General features: G+C 43.5%; 1 pseudogene; it reads right to left on the bottom strand.

Moving 5' to 3' along the window:
* The window catches only part of LOC144253495 (putative ATP-dependent DNA helicase DDX11-like protein 8), a 28,528-nt pseudogene extending 11,561 nt beyond the window's left edge, over nt 1-16,967 (bottom strand).
* Between the last annotated feature and the right edge of the window lie 5,939 nt (nt 16,968-22,906).

Here is a 22,906-nt window from a genome sequence, read left to right as displayed (position 1 = left end):
AAAAGAAAATACTTGGGAATCAACCTAACAAAAGAGGTGAAAGATTTATACAATGAAAATTACAGAACCCTAAAGAAAGACATAGAAGAAGACCTTAGAAGATGGAAAAACATACCCTGCTCATGGATAGGCAGAACTAACATCATCAAAATGGCGATATTACCAAAAGTTCTCTATAAGTTCAATGCAATGCCAATCAAAATCCCAACAGCATATCTTGTAGAAATAGATAAAAGAATCATGAAATTCATATGGAATAATAAAAGACCCAGAATAGCAAAAACAATACTAAGCAGGAAGTGTGAATCAGGCGGTATAGCGATACCAGACTTCAAACTATACTACAGAGCAATAGTAACAAAAACAGCATGGTACTGGTACCAAAACAGGCGGGTGGACCAATGGTACAGAATAGAGGACACAGTAACCAATCCACAAAACTACAACTATCTTATTTTTGATAAAGGGGCTAAAAGCATGCAATGGAGGAAGGATAGCATCTTCAACAAATGGTGCTGGGAAAACTGGAAATCCATTTGCACCAAAATGAATCTGAATCCCTATCTCTCGCCGTGCACAAAAGTTAACTCAAAATGGATCAAGGAGCTTGATATTAAATCAGAGACACGGCATCTGATAGAAGAAAAAGTTGGTTATGATCTACACGCTGTGGGATCGGGCTCCAAATTCCTCAATAGGACACCCATAGCGCTAGAGTTAACAAATAGAATCAACAAATGGGACTTACTCAAACTAAAAAGTTTTTTCTCAGCAAAAGAAACAATAAGAGAGATAAATAGGGAGCCTACATCCTGGGAACAAATCTTTACTCAACACACTTCAGATAGAGCCCTAATAACCAGAATATACAAAGAACTCAAAAAATTAGACAATAAGATAACAAATAACCCAATCAATAAATGGGCCAAGGACCTGAACAGACACTTCTCAGAGGAGGACATACAATCAATCAACAAGTACATGAAAAAATGCTCACCATCGCTAGCAGTCAGAGAAATGCAAATCAAAACTACCCTAAGATACCATCTCACTCCAGTAAGATTGGCAGCCATTAGGAAGTCAAACAACAATAAGTGCTGGAGAGGATGCGGGGAAAAGGGCACTCTTGTTCATTGCTGGTGGGACTGCAAATTGGTGCAGCCAATTTGGAAAGCAGTATGGAGATTTCTCGGAAAGCTGGGAATGGAACCACCATTTGACCCAGCTATTCCCCTTCTCGGTCTATTCCCTAAAGCCCTAACAAGAGCATGCTACAGGGACACTGCTACATCGATGTTCATAGCAGCTCAATTCACGATAGCAAGACTGTGGAACCAGCCTAGATGCCCTTCAATAGATGAATGGATAAAAAAAATGTGGCATTTATACACTATGGAGTATTACTCTGCATTAAAAAATGACAAAATTATAGAATTTGGAGGGAAATGGATGGCATTAGAGCAGATTATGCTAAGTGAAGCTAGTCAATCTTTAAAAAACAAATACCAAATGACTCCTTTGATATAAGGGGTGTAAACAAGGACAGGGTAGGGACGAAGAGCTTGAGAAGAATATTTACAGTAAACAGGGATGAGAGGTGGGAGGGAAAGGGAGTGAGAAGGGAAATTGCATGGAAATGGAAGGCGATCCTCAGGGTTATACAAAATGTCATATAAGAGGTAAGGAGGGGTAAGTCAAGAGAATACAAATGGAAGACATGATTTAGAGTAGAAGGGGTAGAGAGAGAAAAGGGGAGGGGAGGGGAGGGGAGGGGAGGGGGGATAGTAGACAATAGGACGGACAGCAGAATACATCAGACACTAGAAAGGCAATATGTCAATCAATGGAAGGGTAACTGATGTGATACAGCAATTTGTATACGGGGTAAAAGCGGGAGTTCATAATCCACTTGAATCAAACCATGTAATATGATGTATTAAGAACTATGTAATGTTATGAACGACCAATAAAAAAAAAAAGAATAGCCTGGCAACTTAGGAAGATCCTGTCTCAAAATTTAATTTTTAAAAAAGGCTCAGTGGTAGAACACTGGCATGGTATATAGGAGGCCATGGGCTTGATTAAAAAAATAAATAAATAAATAAATAAATAAATAGAGTGACATCTTTAGTTAAGATCCACTCAATTGTACCTTGTAAAGTAAATGAAAGGAAGGAGGTGAGAACAGAAGCAAGCAGGGGCCAGGAAGAAAGCAGGAGCAAATAGAGCCTGCACGGAAGTCACAGCGCTGGGAGGGAAAAGCTGGGATAATTCCAGAGTTATTTTAGGCCACGGAGCTTGACAACTATTTAGCTATAGGACACAAAGGGAAGAAAAGTACCAAGGATGACTCAGATTTCCAGGGTGTTTGATGGGAAAATGGCATTGACAGTGACCAAAAGGGGTTAATTGGGGAAAGCTGGTTTGAAGAAAGGTGGGCAGAAAGGGACAGTCTAAGATAGTACAGCTGGGCTCAAATGTGCACTCGTCCACTCTGCACTGATGCACTGGGGTGAGTCCTGGGCTCCTTATCCTCCTGAGCAACCTCCCTGAGCCTTGGCTTCCTTTGTTTTCAAATGGCAACAGCACATCCACCTGGGAATCACAGACCCAGCACACAGCCCCAGTATGTAGTAAGTACTCTGTCCATGAAGGTGATCATGGTTATCAATTTGTAATCGTAGGCTGTCATCCCAGTGACAGTGCTGTACCCCATTAGGAGAATCCTGGACATTCAGGACTAGAGTAAGAAACATCTGTGGCTGTGACTGAACCCAAGGCTGCAACTGGGAGTCAATGGGTCAAGCGGCACCAGCACCATTCTCACTCAGCTCAGCCCTACCAGATGGAACCAGGATCATGCTCCTTTAATCAGCTCACTGCTTCTATCCTAAAGTCCAGGGGAAAGACTGTGTCTGAAGACAGATGGAAAGGGGAGGGGGGACGTGGGAGAGGGGTGGGGAGGACCTGTAAGGTACAAAGAAGAGCCTCTCTTTTTACCAAGCTGGAAACCCCATGACCCTAGACTGTTTGGTTCCTGCCGATATGTTACTTGAAGGGTTAAGTAATTATTGTATGTATGTTTTGGTTTCTCAGACCTTAAACTACTCAACTACAGAAGGAATTTGCTTTTTATTTCTCCCATAGTCTTAATGCAGTGTCTGCCTATAGGCAGTAATAAGAAAGAAACCTGATGTGCTAATAAGTGGTGGCGGGGGCTGGGGTAGTAGCTTAGTGATTGAGCGTTTGCCTCACATGTGTGAGGCACTGGGTTAACCCTCAGCACTACATAAAAATAAATAAAACAAAGATTTAAAAAAAAAAAAGGGGGGGTGGGGGCCTTTACCTTGAACAGGTTAATGTTGTCCACCTGGCTCTGAAAGAGGAAGTCATTGATGGTCTTCAGCTCTGTTCCTAAGAGCAGACAAATGAAGGGCGCTGGGAATCTGCCCTGAAGCCCCTAGCTTTGGTCCCAGATTAAAGCTTAGAAGTGGCTCAGATCCCTCTGGGCCCTAGAAGAGCAACTCCCTCACCTGTCTTTGAGAGGTTCTGTGTATTAGGATTTTGCTTAATGTTCCCTAAAAAAAAGAAAATGTAAATAGGTCAGGATAGTGGTCCTCTGACCCCCATTTCCCCGTCTTCTCGCTCTACACTGTACCTACTAAGAAGAACATCCATATTCAAACATATTTTTGTTTGTTTTTGGTTATTTATAGCATGCAAAAAAGCCAGGGAGGGCAGGGGGTTCCATGAAGGAACACAAAGCCTTGCGATTTCATTCAGCCCCAGGTAGACAGGGGCACAGGAACAAGCACAAGCTGCCCTCGGCCATATGGTGTTGTGGCCAAGGCAGAGATAGAATCTAAGAGCAATACAGGATGAGATCCTTCCAGAAAACCCCACTGGGTTTCAGGAACTTTACTTTCTACAAAAACCTTCAAAGGCACTACCATCTGACAAAGGAAAGGATCCCAGCACAGACTAGCATGAGAAGCCTGGGCCTGGAACCAGAAGGCTCACTCACTGGGCTCATCAACCATAGGCAGGTCCTGATTTGAGATTTAGTTACTCATCTATAAATGAGGGCTAAAACACCTGGCCTGCTCTCCTCACAGGGGCAAATGAGAGCATACATATAAAAATGCTCTGAAAACACCCCAGGACAGTAACTATGTCACAAGGTGTCATTAATTTAATAGTATAATGTATTATTATTGCACCCATAGAGTACTGTCTGGCAAAATAAAAGGATTCAGAACCTGGGCAAATGAACGAGGATTCTAAAAAACAGAAAATCAGTCAACTAGAATAAAAAGGAATGAGAATTTCCTAAATTAATGACCCAGACAATCCTAAAGGGCACAGAAGATCTAGGAGCCCTAACCGGCATCCAAGGACAAAGACCGACAAGTTTTGCAGGCCAGGGGTGAGCCTGGGGAAGGTGCTCTCCTACCTCCCAGCATAGCCACAAACTTCTCCAGCAAATACAGAATCTGCTTAATGTACATCAGGTTCTTGGCCTTCAAACGCTTCCTGAGGAGAAATCAACAGACATCACGTGGCTGTACTCAAGACAGCAGCTTCCCTCCATCTGCCCCCAGCCACAGCCTGTCTTTCTGCTACCTCTCAAGCTGGGCCACAAACTACAAATTCTCCCTAGAAAAAAAGGCTGGCCAAGGCCCAGGGCCCTCGGAGCCAGCTGTTCTGTTCCAAGCAGCCTAGGTCTCATGAAGGACATACCACAATGGACTTAGGACCTGAGCAGAAAGCCGATGCCCGGTCTGAGCCCAAGCCAGAGTCTTGGAGGCTGACTTGTGAGGCCACTGAAACTGAGCAGAATTCTCCCATCTACCTCAGAGGGTAAGTGTCTCACCCATATCTTTCCATATACTGGAGCAACTGGGAATGGGCCTGGCAGAGCTGGGGAGAGAACACAGACAACGGTGTGAAGGCAGACCAGGCTCTGGCCAAGAACGGAGGGGGCTATCCAGGTGAAACCTTAGACCATGTACAGAAAATGCCCACCAGCACACACAGGAAGGTCAAGGTGATGGGGAGCAAAAGTGAGGCTCATGTAAAGGCATGGTTTGAGGCCCCTGGGCTGAGGTTGTTGAAAGAGAGGAAAAGGAGGTTCTGCTTCATGTCTGCTATGGGCCTTGTCAAAACATGAGGGAGAATCCCTCAAGCCATCTCCCTGCTGGTTTTTACTGGGCTGGGAAAAAAACTTGTAGTCTACTAAGAGTGAGGTTCCAGGTAACCACTGCATCCTGGCCTAAGGTCAACCCAAGCTTTGGTCAGCACAGATGGTAGATGCTCAGTGAGTTTCATGGTCAAAAACCAGTGGTCAAATCCTGGCTCCCACCTGAGCTGTGCGCTTCTAGGCACAACTGATTAACCCTCTCTGAATCTGCAAACTCCTAAGTAAACTTACCATCCCACTGTAAGGTCAGCATAAAGAGCAGAGAGACCTGGTATAGTATGCAATACATAAGAGAGTAGATTACAGAGATCTTGTGCCTTCCTCAGAGCACCATCACAACTGATGAGTCCTGCTTCCCTCATGCCACCATCCCAGCTAAGACAGAACATTAGTAGCATCCTGGACTGGAAGGGCCCAGGATGACATGGGCAGGTGAAAAGCAATGAAATAAGCTGGGTCCCCACAGTTTTATGGAAAGCCAAGACCAGTACCTTGGCTCAGTGCAGCCTCTGCCCAACCCCATGTTCCAAGGAATTCCAGGTATAGGTATCTATAGAGGTAAGACAGAGAGAGGCCAACCCACCTGGGAACCAGTGACCTCTGTGCTGTAGATGCCTGTGATGGTATCAATCAGGTTGTGTGCCTCATCAATGATGACCACCTGGCCCTGCAGCCGGATGCCAGCAGCCTCCTGGGTGGCAGCATGCAGCAGCATTGGATAGGGCAGCACCACCAGCTGGAGGGGGAGAGATACAGGGCTCAACCTGCAATGAACTTGCCCAGCCCACCTAAGTCCTGACGTGACCTGTTCTATTTCCAGTCTGGACCATGAGTAGAGATATTCAAGTGAGAAAGTTACAGCAGAGTAGCATTTATAGCAATAGACCTTTTCTCAGGAGCTTGATGTACGATGTCAAGTATATGAAACAGTAAAATTGGAGATGATCTGACTGAAGAGAATCGAGGGAAGGGACTGAACTCCTGCTACTGAGCTTCATCTTAGCCCCCAAGGCTCCTCTCACTGTAGTTTCTCAGAAATGTACTCTTTCCTGGCTTCTATCTGGTATCCCCCCAAAATGCCAATTGGCCCTGAAGCCCGAAGCCACTAAGGCTCCAAGGGCCTCCCCTGACCCTACATTCTGGAAAAAAATGGTTAGGTGGCATCAGTATGCTGTATGACCTGAGCCTAGCCATAGTGGGGGCATCCTCTCAAACTAAAGAGGAACAAGGAACTGCTTCATGGCCTGCAGCTCCAGTTACAGCCAAGAACTACCTCTTCCCCCTCCGGAGTACTTACCTGGGCTGCAGGGATAGCAAACTGGCTCCCATAATAAGGGCAGGCCCAAGCCTCCTTCCCAAGGGTCACCAGCTGCTCCATGTCCTTCACCTCCACCAGGATCTCATCCCGGAGAAGCTGCATCTGCTCATGGTTATAGAAGGGGCAGGCAGCCTTGGTCTCCTGCCGCCTCTTCTTTGGCTTGTCTTCCTCAGCTCTGTTTTTCTTCTCTGCAGGTGGTATAGGTGCAGGGGAACAATGACAGGAAGAACAACTCTCTCTGGAGCCAAGAGTATGTTTGGTGATGTTGAGACCCACTCCCACCAGGTGGGGTCTATAGGACCCTTCCAAATGGTCTCATTAGAAAACTCTGAAACTGTACTTTGTGTTCTCTGTAAAGAGCCTGTAAAAGTATTTCCAAGGACTAGAACTTGACACTGACCTAGGAAATAAGTACGCCTTCCCAAGAAGGGGCCCTCAGGAGGGAACCAGGGCCTGCTCTGCCTTGTTACCACGTCCCTGGTCAAACCCCATCACAGTCCTAGTGCCTACCGTGTTTGCTTCTCTGTATCTCCATGCAGCGGTCATTGATAAGCTGCACAGAACCCAGGTTTTTCACATCTTCATTCACACAAAGGTTCTACAAGATAGGAGCAAAAAAGAGGCAAAGAAATGGTGCTGGCTAAATGACATGCAAGCAACCAGTAGACCTGCCCTGTTGGCCTCTCCTCCTCCCAATAAGGGGTGGTAGGGCCAGGGACAGGGCTGTGCTTCTACTGCTCAGCCAGCCTCAGCCCCATCGACTTTCTATGCCTGGAAGATAAAGGCACAGAGAGGAAGCTGAATGGCACCTGGGCTGGGACATCTGCCTCTGCTAACCTGCCGGGAGCCAAGGGAGACGAGCCGGGTTTCCTTGCCAAAGGGGCTCTTCTGTACTTCGTGCACAAACTGGGCCAGCTGGGAATGTGTCCGACTGCAGTAATAAATCTGGTCAAGGGAAAAAAAGGGGACTTCAAAGAGGGGACTCTAACATCCCCAAATATTCTCTGCACATAGAGGGATGCCATGGCTTTAAACCCTGTGGAGACAGGAAGAGTGGCTGTAAAGCACACACCTGAGGCAAGATAATGTCATCTCACATCACATCTCATCTGATGAGGGGACTAGGAACTGCACAGGCCACCTAAAGTTCTAGTTCAAGGGAATGCCCAGAGGCCACTCCTCCCATAAGTCATGCCCATCTTCTAACCCAACCACTCTGAAGGGCTTGTGATCGTAGGAAGGATGATTTCCCCAGAGCTGATTTTTAACATGGCAAAGATTCCTCAATCATCTGGGGAGAGCATGTCAGGGGAAGATTGTCCCCCTGAAGAAAGAGGTAGAGGTGGAGCTGAATACCTTCTTTCTACTCTGGGATTTAGCAGAGAGAGAAGAGGAAAAGAGAAAAATGGGGGGGGGGAGATATCTACTTTGAACAGAAATCAAATATTTTTAAAATTTTTAAATATTTTCAAATATTTTTAAAATTTGAGAAGTATCATAGCCATATCTCACTGCACTCCATGCAAACATGAATACAATCGAGAAGAAACACACACAGGAGAGTCCAAAGGCAATGTGCTCTTCCCTGTCCCACCCCTCACCTTGTACCACTGCCCACTGGAGACAAACCACTGGAGCCCTTGGCCCCGAACAGCTGCCTTCAATGATCTGGGGCAACATGCCCAGGCCCTGGGAGCAGGCCCTTCTGGTAAGTTAACAAAAGGCCAATCTTTGGGCCTGGGAAACCATGAAGCCTGTGAGTTTAAGTTCTTCATTGAAAGAAGGCTAAGAAGCTGCTGCAGTGACTTTCTTGTTCTCGTCAGAGGCAGAGAGCCCTTGACTCAGGCCCACACACAGACATACACAAGGACTCGGCATCTTACCTTAGTTATATGCTCTTCCTCCAGGTCATCCTCATCCTCATCTACTCTGTGAGAGCAACAGAACACAGAATAGCTTCCCTCAGCAAACTCAGGTCAACTACAAAACATCACTGGTAAGTAGAGTGGAGCCCCTTTCCTGAGAAGCCCACAAAGCTTCAGTGTGAGCGCTGAGCCTGAAGGACAACACAGAGCAGCAGCCCAGCAACAAGCCTCTACCAAAGCAGCAGGTACTCCTTGGCTCAGGACACTCAGGCAGGCTCCAGGCCCAGCTTCCACTGCCACTGTGGAACCCAGGGAAATGTGGAGAGAAAAAGGGAAGGGCATCACGTCCCCAAACCTATGTTGCAAGCTGAAATGCTGGAGACTGGGTGTTTGACTCTGAGAGTCATAGTGGGCTCCTCTCCTCCCACTGTCCACCCTGTAGAAAACTACACTCCCCTCAGTTTTCCAAGAGAATTTTGATTTCTTCAGGGACTTTGGACAAATTGTTCTCTTGGCCTAGAAGGCTCTCTCCCCGACTGTACTAACTCCTGCTCCATGTTAAGATCTCAGCATCAACATGGCCTTTCTTGCCTTGACAACCTGAAGTAGGTCTGCTGCCCTGACATACCCCATGGCAATCTGCACCTGTTCACTGTGACATCTCATTCAAAGCCACATATTCCTGATCTGTCTCCTGTCATGTGTACAGGGCAGCAAGAAGGTCTGTGTCTGCTGAGTCTCCGGGCCCTACTCAGAGCCTGGCAGCAGTAAGAATTTCACAGACATTTCCTGGTGAAGTCACAACCAACCAACTCAATAAGTGAAAGATGCTGTCACTTGTAACCAAACCTCTACTCTTCTCAGTGCTTCAGACTTCCCTTCCCAAAAGTGAATGAGAAGCCCACTGGCACTGAAATTAGGAGATAAATTTAGCCAACATTATCAGTTGAGGCTGCTTAAAAACAGAAAATGCTCTTATAGACTCATGCCATCTACTGGAGCATCATATGGAATAGAAATGCTTTGTTCACCATGAATGAGTTTTTTTCTTTTTTAAGCAGAAATGCAATTGCCTGGTACCATTAGAAAAGTTATTTACAAGGTTGGCTTCTTGATCAATAAACAACAATTGTCAGTTTTGTCTCAAAGGCTTGGATTTAAATTACTCATCACAAGTCAGACAAGGTCAGCAGGATCTAGGTGAGGGGAAGGACATGTAAAGAACTGCACAACAGAAGTTTTGTATGAGGAATCTGTAATGTCCTCAGAGGCTCACGTCTCTCTGAAAACACCAGGGTATCAGAAATTGGGGAAGCTAAGCTACATGATTACAGCTCTTGCCCAGACCCTAAGAAGCATTTTATTCCTCTAATATTCACAAACACCTCTCAGTTCTTTACCTTGTTTCCAACGGACTTTAGGGAAGAAGTAGAAGCTACAAAGCCACCTTTGGGAAGGGTTTATGGGACACTCAGGATTTTCCCCATCACCCTCAGGGAAGGGTCAAAGGTCTATTTTCTCATCCTTGCCCCGAACTGCTGGAGTGCAGATCCCAGCATCTCCTCCCCACCACCAGTGATGCCATCATCCTTCTTCCCTCCAGAGTCTTGGGGTGTGTTTTAGCACAGGAGGGAAAATCAGGGGAAACTTTTCAGAGGATGACAGTACTTATGAGGAAGAAATCTAAACTAATGCGCCCAATCTTCTCTTCTACAAAGTTTCAAGCAGAAACAGGAAGTATACTCTCCAAGTCCTACTCAGCAACACCCTAGAGGGCCACATTCATGATCTTGGCTGTCACCAGGAGGACTGCAGGTGAAATGGCCAATACATAGTGGAGCTTAGGTCAGGACCCTTAGGCATTGTTTTGTAGAGGTGGCGGGGCAGGTCACAGGCCTTCTGCCTCTGGACTGAAAACTCATAGGCCCTCTCCTACCAGTAAAATGCACCTCCACACAAACTTGGAAATAATTAAATGAAGGCCACGGATCCTCTTTAGACCACCTATAGACTTTGACGTTTTGGCATTTCTGAATTTCTACAAGGACTGAAACTAACCACTGTCTGATTATTCAGTCCAACTAACCTGCCCAGAGTACAGCTAGCTGCAGCCAAACACTGTGGGCCCTGGGCATGAAGAGTTTAAAAGTCCAGGCTCCTACCCCACAGCACACAGCCCAGTCAGAGAGAGGAAGACAGACCCAATCAAAGCTAGTTCCTGAGCAAAACACAGCATGGGGCTAATAACCAGGACCACTTAGATGACAACTGAGCAGGGCCTGAAAGGAGGTGAAGGCATTTGCCAAGGGAGGAGAGAAGGATGATTTAGAGGGAATAGCATGAGCAAATCCTCAGACAGAACAGAAATGCCCAGCACACTTAGAGTGTGACTTCAAGCTGCAGCATCCGACTAAGGCCATACCTAGAGCACACACTCATAGGGCACCAGTGGAATCAAGCTGGGGTAAGAAAAAAGGATCTCAGGAAGGGCTATGTGGCCTGGAAATGGCCTAGTTGTTCTCTTTAGGGTTTTCTGGTGCTCCCAGCAGGTGACTAGTGAAGTGGAAACCTAAGCATCTGGACCAGCAGATGCCGTAAGGAGGAAAAAAAGCTCAAACTAGGGATTCCTTGGTTTGGGTCATGAACTTCACACAGTGCAGTTTGGAAGCTGAGAGCATGGGATCTAGAGCCTGGCTGTCTGGGTTCACATCCCAGCCCTTCTACCTATTTAGCCTGTGGCCTCCGTCAAGGCACAGCACCTAGTTGGGCTGCAGTTCCAATTACTGTCATCACTGAGCTGCTGTAAGGTAAACTGAGTAAATACATAAGAGGCCACTGACAGGCACAGGAGAAGAGCCAGCTATCACTGGACCTTGAGAAGGCTCCTGGTTTAAGCAAAAGGGGCAGGTGGCTGCCACTCCCTCTGAGCAGATTCTTCACAAGTGTCTCTGGCATGGGGGAAGAGCTGCCTCCCCAGAAGTCCCCAATGACTGTGGGTGGTGGCATGAGGTGGCAGCAGCTGTCTTACCCGCGGGCTGTTCTTTTCTCCTCATCACTCTCATATTCCACAAGGACAAGCTCCTCCTCCCCAGATTCCAGTTGCTCTAGTTGCTCTGCCTCTGTCCCTGCTGCCAGCATCTCCCTGCTGAGGCGGAGGAGACTCTCAGTCTCTTCTTCTTCTTGTCTCTGTGTAGAATTGGCAGTGGGAAGAGGAAGAAGACTCAGCACTGGGGCCCCCACCTCCTGAAGGAGTTAGCCTGCATTTGTGGCCATCACCAAGAACAAAGCACCCAGGGAGGCCTATTAACACAAACCTCACTATTTGACTGGAGAAGTCCATTCTCAGGCTCTATGCCTCCACCACTCAAGCTGTCCTACTACTGGGTGAGGAGAATGTGGCCAGTGGGGGACAGGGAGGAGTCTGAGGCCCTGGTCACTCACTTGAGTCTCCAGGCAGTGTGACCTGCCTAGACTCTATGGTGGGACAACACTCACCAGGCGCTTGGTTGCATACTTGAACTGTGCATTGTGGTGGGTCTGCTGCAGGCGCTCTTCCCACTTCCTCCTCCTGATCTGCTCCTCCTACAGAGGGAAGCAGTTATAAAGGATATGCCAGCAGGAGGCCAACCATGCCTTTCCTAGGAAGCCCCTGCCACACCTTCAACCTCTGCAGGTCTCAGTGCAGGGAATCTATCCTCCCTCTTGAAACCACACTAGTAACCAAATTCACTGCATAATTGAGTTTGCAGCCTCACCCCTCCAAACCACATTGTCAAGAGCAACAATAGGATCCTTTCCCAGGGAAGTAATGACTGGAGAAGGCCTAGACATCAGCTCAAACAAACAGGAAAGAGGCAGCACCAATGATTCAAGAAAACTGACAAGAGGGCTAAGAGGCAATGCAAAGGAGAAGGACAAGGGATACGTAAATCTCAAACGTGGCCCAAGACAATGGCTGAGGCCCATTTACTTGATTACCACTGTTCCTTACTACACAAGATCTCACCTTTAGTCTCTCCACCAGATCCCTTTCTTCTTTCTTCTGTACAAACTGGGTAACCCAGTCTGGTTCCCCGGCAGGCCTCAGGGTGTCAGGGGGCTCTTGGCAGGAAGATGAGGAAAATGGGGGCTGGTCCCTCCCACCACCTAAGAGGTTAGCTCCAGGTTCCAGGAGACGTGCCTCTTCTTGTTGTTTCTTATGCTCAAAATCACGGAGCCAGGAGAGGCCCCACAAATGAGACTTTAGGACTTTCCCTACAGGAAGAAAATGACCTTTAGAAACAGAGCAAAATGTAAAGCTTCCCAAATGACTTTCTCCATTTTAGTATGGTGTCAAAGCAGCTCTGGCTTTAAAAATTAAGATGATACTCTAAGACCACCTAGGAGAGGAAAGGAAGATAGGCCACAGAATAGCCAATAAAAACAAGAAGACAGGAGAAATAAGAATTGGGCCCAAGAAGCAGGAGAGAACGCCTTTTTAAGTATACCAGTTCACTGTTCCAAAAGAGAATTTAAAGTGGTTTATCATGTTATATATGAATACAGATTGTTAATTAGACAGTGGTGAGATATAACATAAATAACTGCCCCCCCAAAGAATTATAGCCAAAACATTTATAGCATGAAGTCTCATATACTTGCCAAGGAGAGCCACACTTGACTCTCAGCTTCAATGCAACTGATGTGCAAATATAAAATGACCCGTCACATGAGTACCAGCGTTTTGTTTCGTTTTGAAAGGAAGCCAACTGCTCTAGAAAATCTACTCTTAGGTTATTTATTTATTTTTGGTACCAGGGACGTAACAGAGAAGCTTAACCACTGAGATACATCCCCAGCCCTTTTTTAATTTTGAGACTGTCTTGCTAAATAGCTGAGGCTGGCCTCAAATTTGCAATCATCCTGCTTCAGCCTCCCAAGTTGCTGGGATTACATGCCCACATTTCTGGTTTTGATTTAAAGATCAGAATTTCCCAAGAGTCCTTGTTCTGGGTTGAATGTATCTCCTCAAAACTCCCATGCTCAAGTCCTAACCACAGTGTCTCAGAATGTGGTCTTATTTGGAAACAGGATCATGGACCCTAGATGAAGACAAGGTCAGAGGTGAAGCAATGTAATCAGACATAGGGAGAAGATGGCCTCCTACAAACCAAGGAAAGAAGCCTGGATGGATCCTTCTGTCAGGAAACCTTAGAAGGAACCAACCTGCTGACACCCTGAAGTCAGAATTTGGAGTTCTGTTGTTTAAGTTCCCCAGTCTGTGGCACCTCATTATGGAGCCCTAAGAAAATGACCCAATTTTTTTAGAGAGGAGACTGCAGTGAGCCCCAAAGGCTGCTACTTGTAGGGTCCAGACGGTGGTTTGGTTTCAGGTGAATCTTCTGTCTAGGCAGTTAGCATTCAGAGCCTGCTTAATCCAAAGGGATCTGAGCATCCAGGGTGGATTTCTAGACCTGCTCCAGTTAAGTGCACTGCAGTAAAACATGTGCAGCGGGGGAAGCAGCCAGCAGAGAGGGATGCCACCACCAGGCTGCCTGGGTCATATTCCGGCTCCTCTGCTTACCAGCTTTAGGACTCTGGGCTGACCTCTGAAGAATCATTTCCATATATGCAAAAAATAAATAAATAAATAAAAGGGAATAATAATAGTAATATCTTCCTTATACAAGCATTCAATTGGTTAATATACATAAAGGTTAATATTTAGGGCAGGATCCAAACAATTCCTGGGACACGATAACTGAATTGGAGTTAGCTATTTTTTTTGCTATTAATAAGTAATAATAAAATTACCACTCTGCCAAGATGCAGACTATCAGCTTTCATCAAATCTTGGAAGGCCCTATGCCAGAATGACACTTCTGATTAGTGGATGGATCACACTGCTTTAGAAAAGCCTCATATACCATTTCCCTCAGCTTTTGAGAGAAACTAAATGGCAGAGTTCCAGGCAGCACTCCTCAGCTGAACCCAGGGCAGCTGTTGCCTGTGATCTGAGGAGCCAGGGGCTTTACCTGTCACTGGGCTCAGGCAGGCAAGATGCACCACCCTTCCTCATAATAATGACCCAGGGACAGATGCCTGGTTACAAAGCCTCTACCCTTCACCTGAAAGTGAGCTGAGGAAATGAGTATTCACTTACATAAGACTAATTGAGGCTCCACAATTTTATATCCTATAAGAAGATACAGAAAAATCTACAAAAATTGTAGATCTAGAGTGCTGGGGTGGAGCTCACTGGTAGAACACTTGCCTAGTGTGCATGAGGCACTGGGTCCCATCCCTAGCTCCATGAAGAGACCAAAAAAAAAATTGTAGATTGAAACCTTTTAAAAGGCTGTATAACCAAATGTTCATCTCAGCAATGAAATAAACTCAATAAAGCATTCACAGAATACTTAGCTTTAAGCAATGTTATTTCATGCAGTACCATCCTAGATTAACAATTTACGTCAAGTAAATTCATTTATTCTAACCACCTGCTGGTTGCAGGAGCCCTGGGCTTAGAGCTGAACATGCAGAGGTGCAGAACCCTCTAGTCAGTGATGCACTGGAAAACGTGGCAGAAAACAAAAACAAAAACAAAACACACCTCCATTCTGGGTGTGATGCCAGGCATCAGCAGGTACCAGGGCACTGACAACAGGAGAGAGTTCCACTGATAGGTGATTTAGAAGATATTAGAACATAAAGGGCAACTGAGTCATAGGAGTAGGTTCACAAAGGGCCACAGAACCAAGGCATCAACATGCAAGGGCTGAGCAGAGGAAGAAGATGAGAAGTAGGAAGCGAGCAGAGGATGGAGATGGAAAGCTCTGAGAGGGTTAAACAAGGATGAAGTCCACTCTCCCAAGTTCTTTTCCAAAAAGAAACATACTAAAGCTGCATCAAAGTCATAAAAGAGCACAAAAACAAAGAAAATAGAAGAGGGGAAATAACCAATTTAAGAAAGATGCAAAAGAGAGAGAAATGGAGGGCTGGGGTTGTGGCTCAGCGGTAGAGCACTTGCCTAGCATGTGCAAGGTCCTGGGTTTGATCCTCAGCACCACATAAAAATAAATAAATCAAATAAAGATATTTTTTTAAAAAGAGGGAGAAATGGAACTGACTTAGCAGAGTGAGGACTCTAAAGCCCAAGGGCCTGCAAGTCAGCCTCAGAAAGGCCCTGAAGCTGGCAGGGCCACAGTTGGCACTGAAGGCAAAGAGATGACCTGACATGCTGGAGAGACAAGATGAGAGTGGGGAAGGGAAAGAGGAAGAGATGGAGAGCAGGGGACTGAGGGAAGGACCACACCTGAAGCTAATAGGAGCTCTTCTGAAGAAACTGAATGACTCCAGGGAAAATTCTGGATTTACCCAAACCTTGAGGCCCCAATAAAGCAGCGCAATCTACAAGATCACAGGATGGCTACCTGTACAGACTCCTCGACCACCCTGTTGGTACCTGTCCTTAAACAGCAACAGAAGGACAACAAGATTCACCCCATGAGGATAGCCTCCACACAAGGAACCCAAACTGAGAGGAAAAACAGCAAACAAACAAAATGAAACAAGGTGAAGGGAAAAAAAAACCTTCAAATACTATTAAAATTGATATTCTCAGAAAGATACTCTTTTCATAAGTACAAATAGGATACTGTTTGTAAAAATCAGAGACGTGAATAGAAAAACTGGGCAATAAAAATTCAAAGAAACTTGGTCAAATCCCTCGAGCACTCAGTAACCTAGATCCTGAAGACCAGACCTATTTCTTTAATCTGTGAAAAATCCAAAGTCATTTTCATGTTCCTCAATTGAAGCAGCTAGGTGCCAGAAAAATCTGGAATATTTCTGTGTTATGGATGAAGTTCTGCCATTTAAATTGTAGGTTGCCTAGTGTTTTTCAGACCCTGGAGTTGTATTCAATAATTTAATACAAAAGTGACTATTACTCAGAAAGATAAACTGAGCGACTACTTTGCCTAACTTCAAACCATGAAAATCTCTGCAGAGGTAGGCAGTAAAGCAAGTCAGGCTCCCTCCAAGTTGTGTTAATTATGGTTCTTCACCACTCATACTCACTGTGCCTGTTGGACTCTCAAATATCCCAATCTTGCCAGCTTCCAAAACCTGGTACAGCTCTGCCATGAAGTCTTTCTGGATGGGATATGGTGGGAAGGGAAAAGGGAAATGGATGCCAACAACTTCCTGAGTTTTATTAGTCATGGTCCTGAGGACAAAAAAAGAAAAAGAAATGTGATTATTCTCCCATGAGAGAAGAAATGGTTTGAAAACTACAGAGATGCCATACTAAAAAGCCATAATACTTGTCACTGAATTTTCTCCTTGGTTTGTACTATTTTTTTTTCCTTTTTGCAAACAAAGACTGTGTTCTTTTTACCATGTGTGTATCCTCAAGATGCCATACCAAAATCATGCAAAACATCTAGCAACATTCATCAGAAATGGCTATAGCAGAATGCAGCCTAGGAAAGTCCCTAAGCCAAATCCCCCTGCAACTTCACTGCTGCTTGGATACCTTTCTGATGCCTCTGTGGAAGGCTGACAGCTTTCCTCTTGAAAACAGGCGTCAGTGGGACCAAGGCTGTTGCTTGTGGTTCCATTTTGGCAGCATCCTTCTCCCACACCTCTGCCACGCAGTACTGGCATGCCAAAGCTGCTCTCCCTCTGTTGTGAAGGCCTATAAAACCATGGCACAAAGCAAAGAATTATCAGTTCAGCTTGTTTAGAAGGCACAGTGAACATACACAGCCCTATTTTACAGATAGCTTGCATGTGCTTATTTCATCCTAGCCTCCATTTCTAGTACAAACCAGATCTGCTCCCTACTACTGTTTCTGGCCTCAAGAAATAAATGTTTGCTGTTTGGTTCCAGACCAGAAGAGCTCTCTTAATTGCCACCGAGCTCTAGTTGGACCATCTTCCCAACACTAAGACCACAACATTTGTCTTTCCTTGACAAGCCAAGGTTTTCAAGAAACTTCTCTGCTCCATATTTATTTCATCTTTGTTCTCCTCAAACTAATTTTCCTCTGAGACAGCTTTTAAATATCCTTTTTTCCTTTGATTGCCATTTGGAGAAATGACTCTTCCACCCCGTTTTCATACCTCTCTTTATAGATGTCACTTCTCTAAGATATCTGGAAGGACTTTCTCTTCTATTAATAAGTATAAAACACATCTTTACTACACTGGCCTCAGTAAAAACAGTGATAGTGTCAATCTATCTATGAGAGGAAAGGTAGTTGCCAAGATGTTCTTCATTACAGTTTAGGGCAGTTAAAATGACTACCCTCATGTAGAGATTACTACAAAAGGGGTGAGTCAAAAACAAAACAACCAAAGCAAAAATCAGGTAGGGTCTCACTAAAGCATGGATGCAGGCCTCAAACTTGGAACCTCCTGCATCAGTTTCCTGAGTTGGTGGGATTACAGGTTATGTGCCACCATGCCCAGCTTTTCATATTTTTCTGTTTTCATTTTACACTGGCATCATGCAATCTTTCATCATATAATGCACATAAATTTTATATGGAAAGATTAAAACATTTGGGTATTGAAAATAAAAACAGGTGTATCTGTTGATTATTGGCGCTATCATGGTTTTGAAAGGTGAGGTCAAATTTTTCTTTGCTAAACACCTGAAATATCAATCAGCTCCTCTTTCTCCAAACCCCTGATTCCCATTCCCTACTTCTTTTGGGGGACCTTGGTACCAATTAAAGAGCATGGGTTCACAGAAAGAGTCCTAAATTGGAAATTCTTGTACTAATTCCTCCACGATTCACTTTCATGACTTTGGAGAAATGTTTCAGCCCCTGAAATTAGGAGGGTTATAAATTTGGGCTAGTAAATGCTTCTCTGTAGTACTTCTAACTATAGACAGAAGAATAAACTGGTAGCCTCAGGGGTCTGGCTGAGATGCCTCAAACTCCATATATTTTACAAACTTTGGAATCTCTTTCATACATAGCTTTTATTCTTCTCTATAATATGTCCACCATAATTTTAATGCTTTAATTTTAAGAGCATCATTTAGAAATGCATACTAAAATACTTAGAGATGAAATAATATGAGATCTGAGATTTTATTCAAAATAATCCTGACAGGGAGAAGGTATAGGTAGGAACAGAAAAAATAAGGTTGGCCTTTAATTGATACTAGGAGCTGAAGGATGGGTACATGGTAGTTCATCATACTATTTTCCAATATTTTCTGTAGAAAACTAAAAAGAAAAAAAAAATCTTAAAATATCCCGAGAGAAAGTACAGATCAGCTACAAAGGACAAAATTTAGAATGACTTCAGCCTTCTCTACCCCCATCAAGGAAGCCCAAAAAATATGAATATGGTGTCTTCCAAGTGCTGAGAGATGGGGCGTAGGATATAGCTCAGTGGTGGAGCTTTCACCTTGCATGCCAAAGGCCCTGGGTTCAATTTTCAGCACCACAAATAATAATAATAAATTCAACGAAGTGCTGAGAAAAATAATTGTGGACCTAGACTTGTTTCACCAATAATGCTTGCTGTATTTTACGAATGACCATAAGAATCCTTACAAATACCAAGAGGGCACACCATCTAGATATCAGCACCAAAGAAATGTATAGAAGAACACCACCAGGATGAAGAAAAATGGTCTCCAAAAGATAGAGAAGCAAAAAGGAAAGTGAGGAATATATGAAATTTAAAGTTTGTATAAAATAACAATCTTAGCATTTAAAGAGAGAGAGAGAGAGAGAGAAATTAAAATACTAACAAAATCCTATAAGCTAGGTGCTATAGTTTGGGTCTTAAATGTCCTTCCAAAGCTGGTTTATTTGCCAGCTTGCAGTGGTATTGGGAAGTGTGGGAACCTTTAGGAGGTAGGGCCTTGTAGAGAGAATAAAGAGAAGTTAGGTCATTGGGTCGGGGCATGTCCTTGAATGGGATATTGGAATCCCAGTTTCCCCCTTTTTCTTTTTTTAATTTTTTTAAAAATTTTTTTAGTCATACATGACAGCAGAATGTATTTTGACATAAAATACATACATGGAATGTACATACATCAATCATATTGTCTATTCTGCTGCCCTTCCTATCCTCCCTACTCCTCCCCTCCTCTCCCATCCTTTCTCTCTATCCAATCTAAAGTGACACACTTTTTCTTTTTCTCATTACAACATCATATATGTATTCTGTATAACAATGAGGTTCTCCTTCCATCTTCTGTGCAACTCCCCTTCTCCCTCTTTTTCCCCTCCCACCTCTCTTCCCTATTTAGTGGTAGTCTTTTTCTCATGCTCTTCCTCCCTATCCCATTTTGAGTCACCCTCCTTATATCAGGGAAGACATTCGGCATTTGTTTTTTAGGCATTGGCTAACTTCACTTAGCATAATCTGCTCTAATGCCATCCATTTGCCTGCAAATGCCATGATCTTGTTGTTTTTTAGTGCTGAGTAATATTCCATTGTGTATAAATGCCACATTTTTTAATCCATTCATCTATTGAAGGGCATCCCCCTCTTTCTTTATCTCTCTCTCTCTCCTTCCTGGCTATCATGAGATAAACAGTCTTACTCTTTCACCAGCTCACTATGATATGTATGCCATAACAAGTCCAAAGCAACAAGGCCAAGAATTCAAGAACTGAAATCTCTGAAACCATGACCCAAAATAAACCTTTACTGTTTATAAGTTGATTACCTCAGGTAATCACAGTAGTAGTCACAGCAAAGTGGAGCTGACCAATATATTAGGAAAAATAATGATTGAAATCAAGATCAAAATAGGAGAGAAGGTTAAAAAATGCTTTACTTAAAATTCTGTTAAGCTAAATTTGCATGGCAAAGTCCATTTTTTGGTCTCTAACCTGGAGAAACATTTCAAAATGCATATAAGGGGACATATATAAGAAATATTCACGGAAACATTGTTTGAATAGCAAAAAAATTGGAAATAACTTAAATGTACCTCTATATAAGAAATGATCAGTAAACTATAACATATCTATACTATGGATTGCTATGCAGCAGTTAAAGGAATGCAGTAGCTCCATATGTTCCAACATATTAAGTAGGGAAAAAAGCAAGTCGGAGAAACTATCCATATATATGTACATATACATATATACACACACATATATATGTATCTGTGTATATGTCTGTATGCAGTACATAAAAATAGTATGCATGTAATATATACACAGAAAAAGAATACAGGACTAGATAGGAAAGAAGCAGAAGAGGAGGGAGAGTAAGGAGACTGCCTGGAAAGTAAATGAAACTTTACCCTTATTGATAATGTTTATATTTTTGTAAAGAATCTGTATTTATGGATTTTTTTCTATAAATATAAATAATATTAAAATATTTTAATGCAATAAAAAGTAACAAAACACTGCAAGTTCTTTGTAGGCAGGAACTAAAGCACCTACAGCACAAAATCTATGTTCAGGGACTGCGAGAACATTAATAGCACTTCTTCCTTACTAGGAGGACAACAGATAAGGTTGTCCCTTTCCACAGGCTTTGTTGTGAACAAAGACATCTGTAAGCCAATGTTAGCAAGGAATACATCTAAGAGATGCCTGGCAGACCAGATGTCAGTGTCTTATAAAAGAACAACTTCATGAGTGTCTGTGACTCCAAAATTATTTTCCACAGGTTAAAAGAAGAGCATGAGACCAAAACATTGAACTTCTTGGGGTCCCTACAACAATAGAAAGATGAACAAGGGTCATGAGGCAATTAATTTATAAAAATTAAATGTGCCCTGCCAATCAACATACAAAAAAATTTAATCTAACTGCCAATAATTAACATTATTAATCAAAACAACAAAATAAGTGTTTTTCACCTATCAAATTGGTGATGATTTAAAAAATATTACCCAGGGTTGACAAATGTCTATAGAAGGGGATATTCACATACAGTACTGGTGGGGGTAGAAAATAATTCAACCTTTATAGAAAGCAGTTTGGCAATAAATATCAAAATCCAAGAGCTGCTTTGTGCTCCTTTGGTGAGGACCTGGTACCGTGTAGGGGAAGCAGCAGCTGAGAAGACTACATTGCTTGGCACGATCTATGAAAAACCTAAGAAATAATCAAGACTGAGAACATTGATTATATTATATTCACTTGAAGGTGGTGGAGATGGATGGTTCTATGATACATCATTTAGTAAACTAATGAAAGCCTACTGTGAACAACAGGGTTTATCCATGAGGCTGATGAGATTCTGATTTGACTGGCAGTCAATCAATGAAACAGACACAGTTGTGCAGTTGGAAATGGAGGGGGAAGATACAATTGACACATTCCAGCAGCAGACAGGAGGCATTGACCAAAAAGGGAACCTGCTGCTTTACTCCAGAATGCTGTTCTTACAGACCAAGAATATATTCGCCATTAGAAAACCAATTTGATCCCACCACATCCTGACTACCGTGGTAGAGCTTTCTCTATTCTTTCATTTTCCCCTTCCTCTTTCCTTTAACTGGTGTATGTGCACAAGTACATTGTGTTTTTTAAAACCAAATGGACAATGATGTTTTGGTTGACATCAAATGTAGACAGGATGGGGGAAAATACTGGATCTGTGAAAATATCCCTTTCTCCATTAGTGGCATGCTCATTCAGCTTTAATTTATATCTTTATATTTCAGTAGATTATTTTGCTCTCAGTGTTTTAACATAAAAAACAAAACCCCAACAACATAAAAATCCTTGCATACCTTGTCCAATTGGAGAATTTTAATGGTTTACATTTATCCTTGTAAAACCAGACAATTTTATAGCTTTTTTGAATATAGCTTTTACATGTAGAATAATCTTTTAATAATTATTGACCAGCAAAATCCTATTTAAGTACTACATGGAATGTGCCAAAAATATATTTAAATAGGTAGCTGAGCTTGGAAGAAAGTAGGAGAAATTCCCAAGGGCAAAAAAATAGTAGTTGTCCCTGGGGAAGGAGAGCATTACTCATCTTAATAACCCTGGGGCTTCAATGTCTGTCCACTGGGATCCCCACCTTCAGGCAAGGCAGACAGTGACAGTGGGCCACAGATAGCCCTGCAGCGAATGCTCAAGGAAACAGCAAGGGAACCCAAAATGCTCAAAGAAAGAGGAGGAACTTTAAATTGGGATAAATTACTCTTAAAAAAATTCTAGATAGTTTTCCCTTCAAGCATCTTCTTGTTTAATTCCAATAGAATTGGAATTAAAGTCAAAATCAGAACTCACAGTGTTGGCCACAAAGTACTGCTGCAGGAGGTAGCAGTGATTCTGGTAATGCTCTGAGCTTGGGGACTATGAATATAGGGAGTACAGGCAACTCTGGATGGCCAAAACGATGGGTGTTGGGGATATTGTAGTTCAACCTCAGGAATGAGTTTTTTCTAATACCCTACCTTTACCAAATAAGATGCAGCAGGGTCTGTATCATACCAACAGAACAGGAAGTTTCTTGAACAGAGAGATAGGACAGTTCTCTAGGTATCTAATAACACCCAGGAAGAGCAGGGGGACCTCAGTCAAA

This window comes from Urocitellus parryii, chromosome 3 (assembly GCF_045843805.1).
Source record: "Urocitellus parryii isolate mUroPar1 chromosome 3, mUroPar1.hap1, whole genome shotgun sequence".
Lineage (NCBI taxonomy): Eukaryota > Metazoa > Chordata > Mammalia > Rodentia > Sciuridae > Urocitellus > Urocitellus parryii.
This window is presented reverse-complemented; position numbering and strand designations above follow the sequence as displayed.